This window comes from Triticum aestivum, chromosome 5D (assembly GCF_018294505.1).
Source record: "Triticum aestivum cultivar Chinese Spring chromosome 5D, IWGSC CS RefSeq v2.1, whole genome shotgun sequence".
Classification (NCBI taxonomy): domain Eukaryota; kingdom Viridiplantae; phylum Streptophyta; class Magnoliopsida; order Poales; family Poaceae; genus Triticum; species Triticum aestivum.
Window position 1 is genome coordinate 559522847 of NC_057808.1, and position 14520 is coordinate 559537366.

At 43.7% G+C, this 14520-nt stretch overlaps 1 pseudogene; it reads right to left on the bottom strand.

Moving 5' to 3' along the window:
• Positions 1 to 11756, bottom strand: LOC123121231 (disease resistance protein Pik-2-like; annotated as a pseudogene).
• Between the last annotated feature and the right edge of the window lie 2764 nt (positions 11757 to 14520).

A 14520-nucleotide genomic window follows, 5' to 3' on the forward strand; every position in this document is an offset into this window, starting at 1 on the left:
TCAATCAGTGATTATTTTTGGCTTCTGTTTGTTTTTCTTCAGATATCCAACCAAGTATCTGGTTGCTTCATCTGCTTGATTGTCAACGCTGAGATGCACCTCCTGGATACTTTTAAGTCTGTCGATGCCGTAAGCCCCTTCAAAGGCTTGGAACCACATATCGATCCTCTCCAGTGCTGGCATTGCCTCCGCTGCAAATGTCACCCTTGGCACGATAGTTGCAAAGAAGCGAAGCAGCTTCAGGTTCTCGAAACCTCCAGGTGGAACAACGATCTCCCCACCACCGAGGCATTTATTTTCCTGAAGCATGTCCTCTATTTCCTTCTGGTGCTGCTTCGCTGCATTGAGTGAGAAGGTGAGACAGAACAGTTTAAGTAGGTCGCAGAGGAGCTTCAAAGTATCAGCCCGAAGAACTGTCACGGAAAGGGTTAGCTTGTAGAGGTTGTTAAGATTCTTGATCCACTCTGGAGCTCTTTCCAACTTGCCCGACAGCTCAAGGGCGATGAGGTATCTTGGTGGAGCGGGCATGGAATCCAGTGTGTTGATAAAATCAGAACCCTCATCATTGATAACGAGAGTCTGCAGGCCGCAACTGCAGAGATGCTCAATAGAGGAGCGCAACTGTGTGGAGGTCTGACTACCCTTCTGTACTTTGAGCTTGTAAATGGCAAGTTTTCTCAGCCCAGTCAGCTGATGGAGGCTTGCTACAGCTATTGAGCCCTCGGTGATCTCAATCCCTGACAGTATACGAGTGCTTTCATTTGCTCTTTGTTTTTCTCTTGAGGCAACTTCAATGCCTTGCATGGGTTCTTACTCCCTCCAAGCATGCTGCGGAGCCGTTGGAGCTTGCCGAAAGCTTTGGGCAGCACACCAACATTCGTCTCCCTGATGTCAAGAGTTTCTAGATACTGAAGCTTCTCGATCTTGGTAGGAATCTTGGCAACCTCTGTTCTTCGAAGGCTCAAATACTTCAGTACAAGCATCCTACATATGTCATTCAGATGGTTATGTGTCAAACCCTTCCAACCCTCGAGATCCAGCACTTGAATTATCCCATTATTGAATGAATGGAAAGGCAGCTTGTTCATGCTTCCAAACACAGTCAGTGATCTCACTTGAGACAAGTTCATGCCTTTCGTCGAATTTCCATGCTTGGAACCAGTGCTTTGCATGGAGAGTCGACGGACTTTGTTGCTAGGTGCCGGCATGAGCCAGTGGCCACCAACAACAGTAATGATTTTTTCTTCACTTGACTTGGACACGATGTATTCCAGGATCATGTCATGAACCTTGAATGATTTTTGAGTTCCGCTTCGGTACAACCCCCTTCACAAAACGTATAAAGGCAGTATCGTCTTTTGAGAGGAACGTATATCCACCTCCGTATGGTCTCCTTCCGGGACGTACACATACTTGTTTTTTTTAGAATTGTACACATACTCGTTTGCAACAGCTGGTCGCCTTCCCATCCAGTGTGGGCCGGCCCATTTTACACTTTTTTGTGCATACTTTTTTTTTGCTATAGTTCAAAAAATGTGTACACATATGGGATTCGAGCACGCAACCTCAAGGTTCACAACAACTCGTGTTAATCAACTCGGAGGCGTACGTTTTGGGTTACAATGCACTTATCTTTTTTCTTACTTGTTCTTCGCTGGTCGGTTTTTTATTTTACTTTGTTCTTTTTTTGGTTTTAGTTTATTTTTTTCCTTTTTTTTCTGTTTTAGTCAAATTCGTGAATTCACAAATCCGTGCACTATTTTCATTTTCATTTTTCTTTTCAAATCTCTGCGAACTTTTTTATTACAAATTTAGTAGATTTTTTTCAAAATCTCCTATATATTTTAAATTCATGAGCTTTTTCAAATTCGATGACCATTATTTCACAATCGATGAACCTTTTTTCAAACACAATGACTTTTTTCAAATTTGTAATTTTTTCTCAAATTGGTGAACTTCTTTAAAAAAAATCAATGAACTTTTTCAACTTTTATGAACTCATTTTCAGTATCGATGAACTTTTTTCCAAATCTATGACCTTTCCTTCGTTTTTCAGTGAACTTTGTTGATTTCTTACGACCTTACCTTATTTCCTGATTTTTTTTTTCAAAAAACCAGACGGCTTTTCCCTACCAGACCAACAAAAACTCGTGTGTGCCGTTTTTGACAAGTTTTCTAATTTTTTTGGAGTTTTCTTGAGAAAAGGTCGAAAAATTACCGAACGCGTTGCAACGTGAAAACGGACTCCAAATTCGTTTGAAACAGGCATAGATGCTTACCATGGGCATGCACCCTTGGTGAAAAAAGTTGGGGTCATTCCGCACATATCCGGAAAAAAGCATGTTAGACAGAGGGTGTTCGGGAAGGCCAAAAGGATATGTTTGTAAACACCTAGTTTTTGCCATCCATCAAATGGTCCTAATTTTTTCCATCACCTGATATCACCAATTCATGCCATCATACCAAGTTGTTTTTTTTCACAAGTTTTGTATTTTTTGGAGTTGTCTCGGTGAAAAAAGGTTGATAAATGGCCGGACGTGTCGCAACATGCAAACGTGTCCGAATTCATTCAAACCAGGCATAAACGAATACCATGGGCACAGACGCTTGATGGCAAAATTTGGGGTCACTCCAACTAAAAACCATGTTAGACAGAGGATGTTCGGGTGGCCAGAAGGGTCTGTTTGTGAACACCTGGTCTTTTACATCTGTCAAATGGCCCCATTTTCCCCATCACCTTGTATCATCAATTCATGCCACCATGCAAAGTCATTTTCGTTTTGACAAGTTTTGTATTTTTCTGGAATTTTCTCGGTAAAAAAAGGCCGGTAAATGGCCAGACGTGTCGCAACGTGCAAACGGTGTTCAAATTCATTCAAACTAGGCATGGACGCCTAGCATGGGCACGCACCCTTGGTGACAAAATTTACGGTCATTTCTCACATGTACAACAAAAATCCATGTTAGACAGAGGGTATTTGGGTAGGCCAGAAGGGTCGTTTGTGAACACTTGGTATTTTACATCGGTCAAATGGCCTTCATTTATTTCCATCACCTTGCATCACCAATTCATGCCATCATGCCAGTTTGTTTCTGTTTTCGACAAGTTTAGTATTTTCTGAAATTTTCTCGATGAAAAAAGGTCGATAAATGGTTGTCCGTGTTGCAATGTGCAAACGTTGCCCGAATTCATTCAAACTAGACATGAGTACCTACCATGGACACGCACCCTTGGTGGAAAAAGTTGGGATCATTCCTCACATGTCAAAAAAACCATGTTAGACACAGGGTGTTCGGGTCTATTTGAGAACACTACCTTTTTTGACGTCTTCAAATGCACTATTTTTGTCCGTCACCTTGTATCGCCATTTCAAGCCACCTGGTACTCCCATAGGACAAGTTTTTCATATTTTTGAATTATTTCGGTGAATAACAGCCTATATAATGCCCACACGTGCGCAACGTGCCGGTGTGTCGTAAGTCGTTCGAATCAGGCATGGATGGCTATTGTCCATGCCAGGTTCAAAAAAAAAATTCCATGCCAGGCTACTGTAAAATGTTAGGGTCATTTATCCATAGTGCAAAAAAAAAAACACCAGTTAAGAGTAGGGTGCCAGAGTAGCCCAGACGGCTTCATCCGTAAAGACGTAGTTTTCTTAAATTCAATGCTTCTGTTATTTCAAATATGAAATTTCCATAATTACGAATTAACATCATCATATTTTGATGTTCTAAAAATTTATTTTATATCAACAATTTTGGAATTTCAAATTATTTATGAAAATGTTAAAATATTAACAATTTTATAAAAATTGCTAATAAATTCACAAAAGTTGCTGGAAATTGTGAACGAAAAAATAACTAAACTCAAGAAAGAAAAAAAAAACAGATAAAAGATTCGGCAACCATGGCCCAAAACGCCGTCAGGTGCCTGTTGGGCCGGCTCAACCATGCCACACCGTTGTGTAGAAGAGGAAGAAAAACGGAGTCTAGAATCAAGAGTAAGCTGACCCGCTTGGTTACTGCTTTGCGTCTTATAGTTGGAGGTTCGATGTTCGAACCATGCCGTGTACAATCAATCTGAGCCCTTCATGTGTTTAGGGCTTGTACCGAAGCGGAAGTGTTTTACCTTCCCGTTGCTGCCGTGCTCCAAAGGACGTATTATCTTCCTTCTTATGAGCTGATTAAAGTATGTTTCTGCAACCTCATCCTCGGTCAGCCCTTGCTTCTCACTGACAAAACATTCAGAAATCCATCGCCGTGTCAGACGCTTCCTACTGATTGTCCAGCCCTTTGGAAATATGCTCAAGTACAATAAGAAGGTTTTGAGGTCTGCAGGTAAATCATTGTAGCAATAATCAAGTATCCTTGTGACACCATCCAGGCTAAGCGGAGTCACCTGCTCTGACAGTAATGACTTGCAAACTGTACTCCAGTAGCCATTTGGTTTGCTTGGGTTGGAGGCAACAAGGCCAGCCATGTTGACTATGGCCAAAGGGAGCCCCGCGCAATATTTCCATATGTCCTCATGCATATGCTCTTTCTTGCTAGTTTTGGATTCATTGACACTTTGATTAAACAAACTTTTAGAGTCTGCATCCTCAAGGACATCAACTGTATGCAGATCAGTTCCTCCTTCAAAGCACGCAGTGCCAACAGCTTGAAATCTTGTAGTCACTATTACTTTACTGTCTTTTGTATTATCATGTGGCAACCAATATTTGATATCATCCCATGTTTCCGTAGACCATATGTCATCAATAAGGAGGAGATACCTGCCAACAAAAAAGGGAATATAATACATATGAGAAAAACAAATGCTCATTGTGTCTTGCCTCAATCATAGTCATAAAAGGGGTCATTCTGTACCTAACAATGTTCAGGATATCGGTAACTGAAACCATATCGGTCTGGTGCTGAGAAGGGATAAATAGGCGAATTTTTCAGTTAATCGGCTATTGGTGACCCACTGAATAGTGATTAACTGACCAAGATGCCGATTAACTGGCTGATATTCCTAACTAGGTATAAATATTTTGCCGATAAATATAATGATATAATTAGAACCATTCTAGATCGTTTTAAATCTACTAGAGGCAACATTCCATATAAAGTTTGGTAGCAAAGATTCTACGTCGTAAAGTAAACAAAAATAGAGAGATTCGAATTGATAAAAAAAATGGTTACATACTTACATGTACCTCTTTCCATTGAGTCACCCTTTCTGCTCTTTGACAAGTTGATCGTGGTTCATTGTTTCTATGTTGTTCTGCTTCCACCTAGACATACTGACCGACTGCCTTTGACCACAGCTTAGTGCCACAACTAGTTTCACTGAACTTTTAATGTCAGCAGCTAGGTTCCTTTCCTCGAAATCCCCTTTGCTGCTGCCTTGCTGCTCGCGCTCGCTGTCCTGTGGCTTCATTTGACCAAGAATATCTCTAAGAACTTCATATTTGTCATAGTTCTGAGACACGGTGACTGACGCCCGGTAGTCAAATTCATTTCTGAAGTCCCGATACAACGCCGTTTCAATGGTTTTCATTGGTTTCACAAATTTTGAGAATATTTTCCAAATTCATAAATATTTCTGACATTTGTGACATTTCTGAAATCCAAGAATATTTTTAGTTTCATATATATTTTCAAATTCGTAAACATATTTTGATATCTGGGAACACTTTTCAACTTCAGAACACTTTTTCAATTCAGAACTTTTTCAAATTCATAAACATGTTTTAAATTTTAGTAAAATGAATTTAAATTTAGGAATATATTTAAATTCAGGAGTATTTTAAAAATTCAGGAACATGTTTTAAATTGATGAATATTTTGAAATTTGTACTATTTTAAAAATCAGGAACTTTTTTCTTTCCTTGTTTTTAAAAAGCATTCAGTGTATTTTCTTAGAAAAACGAACGAAATAAGAAAACGACTGCAATCAAAATTAATGAATGTTTTGTAAAATGGCAAACAATTTCTAAAATTTTCGGTTTTAAAAAATTAATTAGAAGGTATTTTAAATAAAAACCAGCGAAAATAAGAAAAAAATTGACAAAAAAAATTGAAAAAAGAAACAATCCAGCTAATATATATTGGGCCGGACGATGTACCATTCATTCGGTGGGAGGTGTGCATTTGGGTGGTGCAGCGGAGGAGGAGCGAGCAACTAGTTGGCAAGCACTCTTCGGGAGCCTCCCAACGATCATTTGGTGCGCTCGCAGCCGCCGCCACGTGTCGCACTATGGGCGTTTTCTTCGGATTTTTGTTAAAATTTTCCGCATGTGTTTTCAGCTTTTTAGACGGTTTTTCATGTTTTTTTTGGCATTTTGGTTTTCCACTGGTCTTTCTTAGCTTTTGGTAGATTTTTTTCAAAAATATAATTTATTTTTATGCGAAAAACGCGGTTTTTCTGCTTCCGCGAGAGACACGTTTTGCTCGGCGAGAGGCACGAATTTGCTTTCGTGAGAGGCACGGCCATGCCTCTTGAAAACAAAAAAAAACATGTTTTCGTTTTTCCCCCTTCCGCGAGAGGCAGGACTTTACTTCCGCGAGAGGCACGGCCATGCCTCTCGAAAATGAAAAAATGTGTTTTCTCTTCTTTTTCTTCCTTATTGAGAGGCATGGTTTTGCTTCCGTGTGAGGCACGGTCGTGCCTCTCGGAAACCAAAATAAATGCATTTTTTTTCCTTACGTGAGAGGCATGGTTTTTATTTTGGGTTTTTCGTGAAAAAAATTCATCAAAACCTATCAACATGGATCTAATTTTGAAGATGCGAGGAATCTAATGTTTAAAACGGTTTGAGATTTGGACGCATGGTTTAAGAGATAAAACATTTTGAATAAACGAACCTACGAAAAAAAGGAAAAACTCTCAAGTTGTGACAAGTGGCGCATATGCAGCGCATCACTTGTCACAACCTGAGAGGTGAAAGTGATCTTGGAAGGAGTACTCTTTAGTTAGTGATTTCGGGAGCAGGAGCCATCCTCGGAATCTTAGTTTGGGGGCACGTTCCTCACAACACTTTTCTCTCTAGCGGGCCGGCCCATGTAGCATTACTATTTTGAACTGGTTTCGGAAGCCTCTAGATGCTTCTGGTCTGGTTTTGTCTTTTTTTGTGTTTTTCTACTGAGTTTTTACTCTGTTTTAGTTTGGTTTTTTTATGCTATTGTTCTTTCATTTTCCATAATTTTCTTTTAAAAAGTTCATTAATATTTTCAAAAGCAAATCATGATTTTTTAAAATCATAAAATAAATTTAACCAACAAACAATGATTTTTTCAAATTCATAAAATTATTTAAAATTTCACAAAATTTTAAAAATTTGTGAGCAGTTTTTGAATTCATGAATTATTTTCGAATTCGTGAACATTTTTTAAATTCATGAACATTTTGGAATTCAGTATCATTTTTTGAAGCCATGGATTTTTAAAATCCTTGGGCATTTTTTAGATCAGTAAATATTTTTCCATGAAAGAAAGATCTGTAGCAGCAACAAACAGTAGGGCGAATAAAACAACGACAGCAACAAACAGCGAGCAATGAACGAGCGAGCTACAGCAGCACCTCGGCGCTGAAGAGCAGCTCCCAAGATTATTGGTGGTGTTTGGCGATGGGCGTTGCAGTTCGGAACGTACAAATTTTACAGCAACAGTAGTATGGAATGCGGTAAACCCCTTTCACGGTTTCTCAAAAACAAATTCACAGCTGCATAGACCGTAGTGCAGAATGCAGCATCTGTTTCGGAGCGTGCCATGTGCTAATTCTCTTTCAGTTTCTATGACTGAACTTTTTCAGCACAAATGTAATGATTATTCACCACACAAGCAAGCTAGGGAAACCCAGCCTTGTTCTTTCTTTGTACATAAACTATGTAGAAACATAAGCAACAACATGCTGAGCCACACAGCGATTACATACCAATCGTTTAGTATATTCAGCAGAAATAGTCCACAAGCAATCCGAGATGCGAATAAAGCCAAGTCTTAAAAATCACGAGTAGCCAATGGATAAAATGTATATATACAAGACACGATGTATGTAGCAAGTAGAAACTGGGATCAGTTCTTTTGGGGTGACTCTGTTTCAGCTTCTGCTTTCCATCTTCATTCTTCCGTCAGTACGACAATAATTGCAAGCAAGCAAGCTCCAGTCGCACATCATACCCTGGATCGGCAGAACAAATATGGTACAACACGTGAATTTGAGAAGTATTATCCAGGTTTGACCAAACGATGGAGAAAACATTGTGGGGTATTTTTAATAATATAAATGTTTCTTGTAAGATAAAACAATATATGATAAGAATTTGTATTGGTACCTCAAGCATGTGCCATATAACCAGGAGGAACACTGCATAGGGGCAATGACCATTTCAGTTCCCTCGAATCGGACTGTCGCTATCCTCCTTGACATTTTCCTCATTGTTGGCCACCTCTTCATAGGCCGTATCACTTCCCGAGTTCCAGGCAGAGAACAGGTGTGCTCGGTGAAATGAATGGGGCCACTGACACTAAGTATAGGATGGTTGGGATGGGCACCTACTTCCTTAGTGATTGCAGCAACTGCAGCCTTGCTTTCTGAATCTTCAGTTTCAAAGAGTACCCTTTCTTTTTTGAGACATGTGAGATGTTCAATGCCTAAATAGAAGCCATAACTTTTTGCTACTGACACAGCAAATGACAGCTTGAGGTTCTCAAGCTTGGGCATAGCCCCTTTTACAAATGTAACGTATGCGCAATCATATAGCACCAACTTCTTCAGACTTGGGAACCCAGTGCCCTGGACTGTAAGCCTTTCTCCTGGGTTTGTTTTCCACCGTAGTTTTAGGCAAAGTAAGCCCGGGAGCTCCCCAAGTGTGTGCAAACTTTCCTCTGTTAGTTCAGCTAAATTGATGTATAGGAAAGAAAGGCTGGTTGGTGCTGGAGCAATCCACTCTGGAACTTTCGTGAAATAGTAGTCGCTGTCCATATAGAATACCTTAAGGGATATTGGCAATGGGGACCATGATTCTAAGAACTCGAGGGAACCACAGTGCCTACTTATCCATAAAGACTGGAGCTTGCAGCTGCCAAGCTTGCACAGTGAGGAAAGTAACATTTCTTCATGCCTCCTGAACTTGAAAGATCCTCCAATGAGATGTACATCGATTTCCTCTAAACCTGGCAGGTTTCCAAGATCCTCCACCGAATCTTCTGGACTCCCGGTAATACTAAACCCTGATATCTGTCGTAAGTTCCTCATATTCCCAATCTTGTTTGGTATAATTGTCCTATTTCCACCAATTAGGTGTTGTAGTTTAGACAGCTGAACAAATCCAGCTGGCAACTCTTCCACTTGTGTAAATCCAAAATCTAGGGTCTCTAGGTCACGTAGCATCATGATCCCTGGTGGTAGCTTTGATATACTCGTGCCTCTAAAGTTAATGTACTTTAGTTGGAGCAATTTGCCAATACTTTTCATATCATACTGTTCCAAACCCTCACAGCCTTCAAAATCTATTACACGTAGAGCTTCAAATTTAGCAAGACTCGGCAAGTGTTTGATGCAAGCTGACGATGTTACTGTCAGAGATCGAACATGGCTTAGATCTTCTTGTGCGAGTAAATGTGCAAGCTCATGATCAATGTGCTGGATTGATAGTCGCCGTATAAAATCTTGACGATTAGCCAAATTCGTTTGGCCACCACCTACCACAACTATGAAATTATCTTCATTTGATTTTGAAATAATAATTTCTAACATCATGTCATGGACTCGGCAAGCACGAGCCTTGCCATCATAGCCGATGTCCTCAGGCTGTACCATGCTTTTGTTGATAAGCTCGTAGAAATATCTCTCAGCGACTTCTTGCCGGCTTTGTCCACGCTCTTCAGAGATAAATCCTTCCGCTATCCACCGCCTCACTAACCTCTCTCTATTAATCACATAATCCTCAGAGAATATACATAAATACAATAAACAAGTCTTGAGATTAGGTGGAAGATCATTGTAGCTAAGGGACAGTATGCTACTCACTCCCTCTAGACTTCGATCTTTTTCCAGTGCAGACCCAATTGATCTTTTAATCTGCTCCCACTCCTCCTTGACAGCTGGTCTATTTGCTAACATACTAGCTATACTAAGAATTGCCAATGGGAGGCCCCCACATTTTTTTAGGATTTGATTGGAAACTTCTTTCAGCATATCAGGGCAGCGGTCCTCGGAGCCAAAAATTCTCTTGAGAAACAACATTTTGGAATGAAGATCACTTAGGGCTGCCATTTCATACACATGATCATCGCCACCTGGACAACATGAACTTGCCACGTCCATAATGCGTGTAGTGGTCATAATTCTGCTAGAACGGTTATTCTCCGGGAAAGCACACTTGATAGTGTTCCATGCTTGTGTGCACCATATATCATCAATTATGACGATATACCTAGAAGATATTAGTAGATGATGTCAATCAACTATGATAAGGATGCTAATTAGAATATTTCCCTTATATATTTTATTGTGTATGCACTCATGCATGCCTACGTCATTTAAATTTAAACTATAACCAGAAGTAAAAGTCTAGTTAGTAAACCACAAACAAAAACTTCATTTGACAATTCTTGCTTTATGATGTGGAAACATTTTTCCAGACTGCTTATATTCGTGTATATTAGGAGCTACATTAAGTAAGCGAGCCATGAAACTACAACTATTGCCTTTTCTTCATCGATCCAGCTAGGTAATCGACATCATGCACGTTAAAAATGTCTACACGTCATGGTTTTATTGCATATAGTTATCATGCCGACATTGCATATAGTATATGCAGTAATATTGCAAGAAATAGTTGCAATTATGTATGAAGCATGTTGTACAAAAAATTATATGTTAACGTTACCTTTTATCCTGTAGCAATTCTCTTAGCTTTGCAATGGATGTCGTTTCGTCCCAATTGTCAATATCTTTCATAAATCCATCGGGGCAAGGCACTTTGTAGATCACATCCTTGATAATTTTCTGTATAACATGCTTTTGTGAGACCGATACGAAAGCCTGACAATCAAAATGCCCTTCAATCTTCCGATAAACCTCATTTGCCAGTGTTGTCTTTCCTAATCCACCGAATCCAACAATAGACAACACCTTACAATGCTTGGCCGAGATATTTTCTTCGTTCAACATCCACTTGACAAGATCATCTCTTGGACCTTCCACACCGACTAGGTGTGCCTCCTCAGCAAAGAGAGCACATAACCGAGGATCCACGGATGCATGCCCAATCTTGCTACAGGGAGTCTCACTCAGCTTGTAACTATCTTTGAGCTCTTTCACATGCTTGATGCGAGCCTTCAGCTTGTCGATCTGGCCAGTGATCCCGCAGCGAGAATCGAGCGTCTTGAGGAAGCGAGTGGTGTTGCGGAACAGCTCTTTGAGCCACCGCGCCGCCCACGTTTGCCGAGGCGGCAAATGAACTTGTCAATGCAATCCTCGGTATCATAGGCCAGCTCCCTCAGCAACGATATCCATGCCTTCACCTGGACGCCCGGGTCTTCCAGCATCGTGTACTCTTGGAGTGCGGCGTGCATGATGGTCAGCTCGGACTGGAGGGACAGGATCTCGAGCCGGACACCTCTCACGCGGCCGAACTTGCCGGTGAGCAAGGCGGCGAGCTTCACCAGCAGGGGACCTAACACGCCAAGTGTGGCACTCACCACCGGTGCCATTGATGGCGTGTAGCTATTCCTCTCTGCACGGCATCTCCCGTTGGTGTTGTTTGAGTGCTTGGGGGTAGTGGAGAGAATAGCTGGGACGAGTGCAGGAAAATGAAGAGGACTAAAGCAGGCAAGAGATTCCTTTGGCTGAGCTAACGAATAGCTAGCTAGCCAGTGTAGTACTACTTAATAATACACATTAGGTGGGCATTGCAAGCTACTCCCTCCGTTCCAAAATATAAGTCTTTGTAGAGATTTCATTATGAACCACATACGGATGTATATAGATGCATTTAAAGTGTAGATTCATTCATTTTGCTCCGTATGTAGTCAACCTAGTGAAATCTTTACAAAGACTTATATTTAGGAACGGAGGGAGTAGTAGCTAGCTGTGAGGTTTTGTTGGCTCACCTAATTAATCACGATGGGTCCATGATGATATTTTGCGAGTAGTAGTTAGTTAGCATGTCTATTAAGCAAAGTGAGACAAGGTGTTAAGCAAATAGTTTAGTAGCACAACTGGTCTGAGGCTTTGATCTTATCTCTTACGCCTGCGTTTGTTTTTATGGAGCCGGCCGGCCGGCCGGAAAGAGCCAGGAAACAACTGGGTGGTTGGTGCGTGCTCAGTAGTTGCAAGGCTCACGTAACCAGTAACGATCGATGGACGGCATGTGCAAAAGGAGGCAATTGGTGCTGCGAGTCTCAAGCGAATTAAATATGAACAACCTCATGTCACGAGTAGCATCTAGCATGGTAAAACATCAGTAACTGTTAGAAGGAAATAGAGATGGATTGATGGAATCAATGTATGTATTATTGAGCCTCGAGGGCGAGTATATATTGAGTACAAGACTTGAGGATAAGAAGTCTCTCCTGAGGATAAGGTAGGAGACGGATTACAAATCCTAGACTACCAAATAAATGTAACTCAAATATATCTGTAACATCCCGCGCAGTCGTAGCGGTAGCGTCACAGACAACAGGAGCTTCGCGGACGGTCAAACTGGAGAGAATAGCAGCCGACGGCCTGACATCCCCCCCCCCCACCGCAGTCATAGAGGGAGCGTCGTGGACGATGTCACATCGCGGACGCGTTGACTGTAGAGGAAGCCGACGAGTTGCTCAAGCGAGGTGATAGCCCTTTGTGCTGCTGTCGAGGTAGCCGTGAGCGTGAGTGGTGTAGCCGTGGTCGAGGTAGCCGTGTGAATAACGCCGTGGTCGATGTCGAGTCGGGGTGACCGGTGTCGAGGAAAGTCGCCGTGGAGCCGCGGGCGCAAGGCGGCGCCGAGTTAGTTATGGGCGCCGTGGTGTCGAAGTAGTGGTACGCCGAGAAGAAGATGGTGTTGATGAAGCGTCACACTGGGTTTGCCATACCCGGGGACACATCGTAGACGAAGGCACGTGTCGTTGTTGCCAGCACCGGGCATGCTTAGACGGACGAATACGAAGTTGACGAAGCGCTGCACCAGGCTTGCTAGGCCTGGGGATACATCATGGACGAAGGCACACATCGGTGTTGCCAGCACCGAGCATGCATAGAGGAGGGACCTGCACGAGCTGTACGCCATGTCGAGGAGTCAGAGGGGCCAGCAGAGAAAGAGACTCGACGATGATTGTGGCGCTAATCGGCATGGGGCCGATGTCACCAACGGTGGTGGGAGTATAAGAAGTGGATGGGTAAGATGACGGCGACGCTGGCGACGGGTTGGTGTTGGACTAAGACGAAGGGGGTGGATGAGCGGCGCGGCTCGGGTGAGCGAGCGGCAGCGGCGCCGAAGAAGAGCAGCTGCGGCGGTTGGGTTAGTAGTGCGGTGGTGATGCTCAAAGTAGGCGAAGAAGAACCCGACAGTGTGACGAAGACCGGCGCGGACGGTGGGGTTCCCGCGCCAAGGGAGGCGGCGCGGCGCATACCACGGAAAGTCAATGCGCGGGGATGGCGGGGTGGACCGCGGGCCGCGGTGCTACGATCCGAAGGGGCGACGTAGCGGCAGCAGATGGGTCGGGGCGATGGCGGGGACCGCTGGCCACGGCGCTACAGCCCGAAGGGGCGGCACAGTGGCAGAGCGCGGGTCGGCGCAACCGCGGGATCAGCCTCGGGGCGGCGGCAGGGACCGCGTGTCGCGACACTACGGCCCGAAGGAGCGATGCAGAGGCCACACACGAGTCAGTGCAGCCGCGGGGAGAACCACAGGGCGGCGGTGCTGCGGCCTTACGGGGCGACGCAGCCGCAGCCCGATGCTCGATCGCTGGAGGGGCGCGCTGTACACGGGACAGTCTTCACGGGAACTTCGGAGGCACACGCAATCGACGGGTCAGATCGGTCGCACGGCATAGATTAGGCGGATCGCGGGCTGGCGGGTGATCAATCGGATCGTGCGCGAGCTCGGGGACGCCGCTCGGTGGAGGCGGGGTGGCTGCGGAGTTCGAGATGAAGCCAGCAACGACGGCGCAGCCGGCCCAAGGCAGGCGACCAGGCTGACCCAGCCGGCGAGCACGCGGCAGCCGGCGACGGGGCCGACACCGGTGAGGCAGACGGCAAAGTGGCCGTACGGATGCGACGGAGAAGGTGGATGATCAAGAAGTACCGGTCGGAGCAGGGTGGTGATGGTCGGCGCAGGGCGACCGGCGGCAGACGCGCGGAGAGCCGGCCGGGAGGGCCGGGGTGTCGCGCGAGGCCGTCGGGTCGGAGTCACTACTAGGAAATTCGCCAAAACGGAATTGAATCGACATTTCAGCAAAACATAGGCAACTCATGTCACCCACATTTCAACAAATACACAATATAGGCAACTCACATGCCACACATAATTCGGTATATTCTCATAT